Consider the following 6,000-nt stretch of genomic DNA (forward strand, 5'->3'; position numbering starts at 1 on the left):
CCTGTCCCTTCTCTTGACCTCACATCATCTCCATCTCCAACGTCTTCACAATCTCCACCATCCTTTGCCTCTCGCCTTGATCGCTCTGATCTTCAGGTCTATTAATGGCGTCCACATCTCGTGGCCCAACCAGCACTAAGTGTTGTCGCTAGTCCGCAGGAGCCGTCTCTTGACTCATCCCTGGCTCCAATTCGTTCTTCCTTCTCTGGTCCGTCGCCTTCGACTTTTGATCTTGACTTGCCTATTGCTCTTCGTAAAGGTACTCGCCATCCTATTTCCCATTTTGTTAGTTATGATTATTTGTCCCTTGGATATTCTACTTTTGTTTCTTCTTTATCTTCTGTTACACCTCCTAAATCTGTTCCCGAAGCTCTTTCCCATCCAAGGCGGCGAGCTGCTATGGTCGAAGAAATGTCTGCTTTACATTCCACTGGAACTTAGGACTTAGTACCTCTTCCCAAGGGTAAGTCTACTGTTGGTTGTCGCTGGGTTTACACTGTTAAAGTTGGCCCTTGTCACAACCCTGCTGGACGATAGCTGGGTTTACCGAAATTCTGCGAGGATTGCAAGGAGGAAGAAAGGAATTTGAGAAAGGATAGACAAGAGAGATAGAGAGAGAAAGAGACTGAAAGAAAATATTCTTGATTGTGTTTTTCATGCCTTTACACTGCACCGAGGGATCCTATATAAGGACGTTTGGGGAAATCATTCCCTGACAGTGGGCCCTCTCCCTTAACCATGTAACAGAATATTCTAACAACTTACTGCTCCTACTATGGCCTATTGCTACAGCTGGAGGGAACTTACATTAAGAAGCAAAAATTAAAAATCTATCCCAGTAACTACCTGCGCGACACTGCTCCCCTCTTGAGTGCTTCCTTGTCCTCAAGGAAGATTGATTAGGCTAACCGCGCGAGGAAATTTCTGAAGCAATTCAAGAAGGTATTCCCAAGTGTTTCCTTCCTTAGAACTCCCTTTCCATTTGACCAAGACTTGGATTAAGGGTACTCCTCCTTGCTGGATCACTCGTCTTCCGAGTATGGCTTCTGGTTCCATAGCTTGCTCACTTTCCTTAGGCAAAGGTGGTAGTGTGGCACTTGCTGGCTACCGCCCAATTGACCTCTTCAATAGCGACACATGAAATACAGGGTGGATGTGGGTGTCGGACGGTAATTGTAATCAATACGCCACCTTCCCCACCTTGTTAGTGATAGGGAAAGGCCCGAAGTACCTGGGGCTGAGTTTAGTAGCTTTCCCTTGTGTCAGTGATCTCAGTTGTGGCTGTTTCAATCTTAGATACACTTCATCCCCAGCCTCAAACTCCCTTTCCGTCCTCTTCCTGTGCGCGTACTGCTTCATACAATGCTGAGCGGAGGCCAGCTCTTGTTTTATTTGCCTTGTCACTTCTCTCTTTTTTTGTAAGTATTCTTCTACTGTGGCTGCGTCTTATCCTCCTCCTACTGCCGGTAGCACAGGTGGTTTGTAGCCGAACAGAGCTTCGAAGGGGGTTGTTTTAATAGCTGAATGTCGGGTGGTGTTATACCACCATTGTGCCAAGGACAACCACCTATGCCATTTCTTGGGTCGTAATAGGCATATGCACCTTAGATAAGTCTTGAGGCATTGATTCACCCTCTCGGTTTGGCCGTCCGTTTGGGGGTGGTAGGCCGTGGACAACCTTAGGTTCGTTCCCAGAGATTTCATCAATTCCTGCCAAAATAGGCTAGTGAACATGCTGTCCCTATCAGATACTATATTTTGAGGGACCCCATGCAGCTGGATCACACGATCTAGGAAAGCTCTCGCCACCTCCTGAGCCGTGTAAGGATGGGATAACTCGATGAAGTGGGCGAATTTCGTGAACCTATCCACCACCACCAGAACACTATCTTTCCCCTCTGATCCGAGTAAGCCATCCACGAAATCCATCGACACACTTGACCAAGCTTGATCCGGAATGGGGAGGGGTTGCAGCAGTCTGGGGTAAGGTACCCGCTCCGTTTTGCACCTTTTGCAAACATCACAACCCTTCACAAACTCCTTTACCTCTATCTTCATTCTTGGCCAGTAGAATATCCCTTTAACCCTTACATATGTATTATGTTCGCCGGAATAGCCTCCCAAAGGTGACTCATGCAAGGCCTGCATGATCTTCCTTTTTAGCTCAGCCTGGTTCCCGATCACTATTTGTCCCTGATACCTCAGCATTCCTTCTTTCAAAGTATACCCCTCCACCTCTTCTTGCTTCACAGTCAGTTTCTTTAGCAAGGCCGTGATCCTTGGGTCTCCTTGGGTCATTCCCATTTGTTGATCACTTCCTCGTACCACTGTGGAGTCACTACTGTGACTGCTGCAAGGCTTCCTTCTTCATGGCACCGGGATAGGGCATCCGCAACTATGTTTTCTTTCCCTTTTCTGTACTGTATCATGTAATCTAATTCCATGAGCTTAGCCATTCCCTTGCGTTGCAACTGCGTTTGAAGTCTTTGCTGCAAAAGGCATTTCAGACTTTCGTGGTCTGTTTTGATGATGAATCGCCCCCCTTCCAAGTAATGCCTCCATCAATCCACAGCCATTAGGACTGCCAAAAATTCCTTCTCATAGATGCTTAACCCATAATGTCTAGGACCTAACACCTGGCTTAGGAAGGCAATTGCTCTTCCTTCCTGTGCCATCACTGCCCCAATGCCAGTGCCACATGCATCGATTTCCAAGGTAAAAGGCTTCTCAAAATCTGGCAGCTTCAACTCAGGCACCCTGCTCATTGCCTCCTTCACCTCGTTAAATGTCGTTTCTGCCTTGGGGCCCCAATGAAATTCTCCCTTTTTCAGCAACTCCGTCAATGGTCAACTGATGACCCCATAGTTCTTAACAAACCGCCGGTAATAGCCTGTTAACCCAAGAAATCCCCTTAGGGCCCTCATAATTGTGGGCCTCGGCCAAGACACCATAGCTTCGATCTTCCTAAGATCAGTGCTCACCTTTCCCTCAGAGATTATGTGCCCCAAATACTCCACCTGCCCCTGACCAAACTCACATTTGGATTTCTTGATGAATAATTGGTGGAACCAGAGGATGTCTAGGGCGATTACAAGTGCAATAAGTGTTGTTCAAAGGTGGGGCTATAGATAAGGATGTCATCAAAGAAAACTAAGATGAATGTCTGCAAGTGGGTCTCGAAGATGCGGTTCATGAGTGATTGAAAGGTGGCTGGGGCGTTGGTAAGCCCAAATGGCATTACTAGAAATTCAAAGTGGCCATGGTGGGTTTTGAATGCAGTCTTAGGAGTATCCTCGAGTTTCATCCTAATTTGATGATAACCCAAACGTAAAATCAAGCTTGGAAGAAAACTTGGCATTGTGGAGTTCATCTAAAAGATCTTCCACTAAAGGTATGGGAAATTTATCCTTGATTGTGATGGAATTCAAGTGGCGGTAGTCTACACAAAATTGCCATGTTCCATCCTTTTTCACTAACAAAACAAGGGAAGCAAAGGGGCTTTGGCTTGGTTTGATAATGGATTGTTGGAGCATATCCCTAACCATCCTCTCAATCTCATTCTTTTGGATAGGTGGGTATCAGTAGGCTCGGATATTAACTGGTTCGGTGTTTGGCTTGAGGGTGATAGAGTGGTTAAACAGTCGGTTAGGAGGTAGGGATTGGTTCTACAAAGAGGTCCTCATACTTCACCAATAGTTCATCAAGTAAAGCCAAGTGTGTTACCTGATCAGGGGGCTCCTCCCAATTGCTGACTGTTAAGTAATACTGCCCCAACTCTCCTTGTTCCTCGGGTGCGTCTTCTGTGGGCACTATTGAAAAGAGTTGTGCCCATTGAACCCACTTACCCTTCATGACTCTCTTCAAAACCTTCCCAGACATCAACTTGCACACCCCAACTTCTTTCCCACTCCTGATGGTCATTCTCTTGCCCTCCTTCTCGAAAGACACTTCCATGCGGTTAAAATCAAAACTAATTGGGCTTACTTCTTTCATCCAATCCACCCCCAAGACCATATCGCAACCTCCCAGCTGCAGCAGTCTTAAATCGGTTACAAATTTCTCCCCTTGCATTTCCCACAAAAATCGATTGCAGGCTGAAGTACTCAACACCTTCTGGCCATTGGCCACTGTCACGCTTAAGGGTGGTGTTCCTGTCAGCTGGCAATTTAGCCTCCTTGCCATGTGCTCATCAATAAAACTGTGGGTACTCCCACTGTCGATCAAAATCATCAGAGTACTTCCCTTAGCCTGGCCTCCTACTTTGATAATTTTGTTATTGGCCACCCCCTTCAGGGCATGAATGGATATTTCTCCATTATCTTTCATGCCCCCGTCATCCCATCTATCTCTTCCTCCACCTCCTAGTCACTCCCTTCATTCCCTTCTAATAGCAGAATCTGCCTCTTGCAAGGCTGCCCCGGGTGGTACTTGTCCCCACACTGGAAGCATAGTCCTGCCATTCTTCTTTGCTCCCTCAACGGATCTCCAGGGGGTATTGCGCTTTGACCCACAACTCCTCTTACCCCGCTGGTACCCTTGCCTGCTTCCTGGTTAAAATACCTCCCTACCCCATTTTGGGTCCCTGCCACCATTCCCCTTGTCTGCTGCCTTTGCCTTTTTAACAAGGCCTCTACTGCCAACTCCTGTAGTCGAGCATCTTCCGATGCTTGAGCTACCGTCTAGGGTCTAAGCACTTTAATCATTGGCCTTAATTCATCATTGAGGCCACTTAAGTAACTTGATACAAAATAGGCTTCAGTGAGGTAGGGGTTGTATTGGATCATATAAGACCTCAGCTCCTCAAAGCGTTTCTGGTACATCTCTACACTTCCTGACTGTTTAAGCTTGTTGAACTCTTCCACAATGTCGGCCATACTTTTTTCTCCAAACCTTCCACATAGAGCCTCTGTGAACTCCCCCCATGTCGGGTTTCTCCTTAGCCGTATGAGTCCTTGATACCAAGCATCGACCTCCTCATTGAAGTAGGCTGCTACCAGTGACACCTTCTGCAGCTTTGGAATATTATGCCATTCAAACAGCCTTTCGCATTTCCTTATCCACCATCGTGGATTAATCCCTTCGAACATTGGAATGTCCATCTTAGGGAGAGGGAACCCTTGCGGATGATGGTTCACCGGGCCTGTTGGCCCTCTTCCCAGTATTCCTTCTTCTCGGACACCCTGGGTAAGCTCCTCCTCATGTATTTCCAGCTCCCGACCAGCTCTATCCCTTTGGGGAACAAGGTCTATCCCTTCTCTCGGAGGGAAGTCCGGTGCTAGCCTTATCGGTTGTTGTCAGCCTAACATGGCCATGTATTGCTACATTTGTGCAACTAGTTCCTCCCGTACCCGTGTAATGGACTCGTCCAACCTCCTTTCCATTCCATCCATGGCGCTCTCCACCCGGTGGTCCAGTGCCAGGATGGCCTCCTGATTCCGAGTCATACCCAACTCCAATTGCTCCATCTTACTTTGACATTCCGCCACGACCACCCCAGTTTGCTGCAACTGTGCTTCAAAGTTCTTCATACGCGTTCCCTCAGCCATCGATAGACCTTCTCACCCACTGACCAGAACAGTGCTCTGATACCAATATGTCACAACCTCGTTGGACGATAGCTGGGCTTACCGAAATTCCGTGAGGATTGCAAGGAGGAAGAAAGGAATTTGAGAGAGGATAGACGAGAGAGAGAGAGAGAAGGACTGAAAGAGAATATTCTTGCTTGTGTTTTTCATGCCTTTACACTGCACCGAGGGATCCTATATAAGGACATTTGGGGAAATCATTCCCTGACAGTGGGCCCTCTCCCTTAACCGTGTAACAGAATATTCTAACAACCTACTGCTCCTGCTATGGCCTACTGCTACAGCTAGAGGGAACTTACATTAAGAAGCAAAAATTAAAAATCTATCCCAGTAACTACCTGCGTGACAGCCCTGATGGCCGGATTGATCGTCTTAAGGCTCGCCTTGTTGCCAGAGGACACACTCAAGTTTTTGG

This window comes from Diospyros lotus, chromosome 1 (assembly GCF_014633365.1).
Source record: "Diospyros lotus cultivar Yz01 chromosome 1, ASM1463336v1, whole genome shotgun sequence".
In the NCBI taxonomy this organism is placed as follows: Eukaryota; Viridiplantae; Streptophyta; class Magnoliopsida; order Ericales; family Ebenaceae; genus Diospyros; species Diospyros lotus.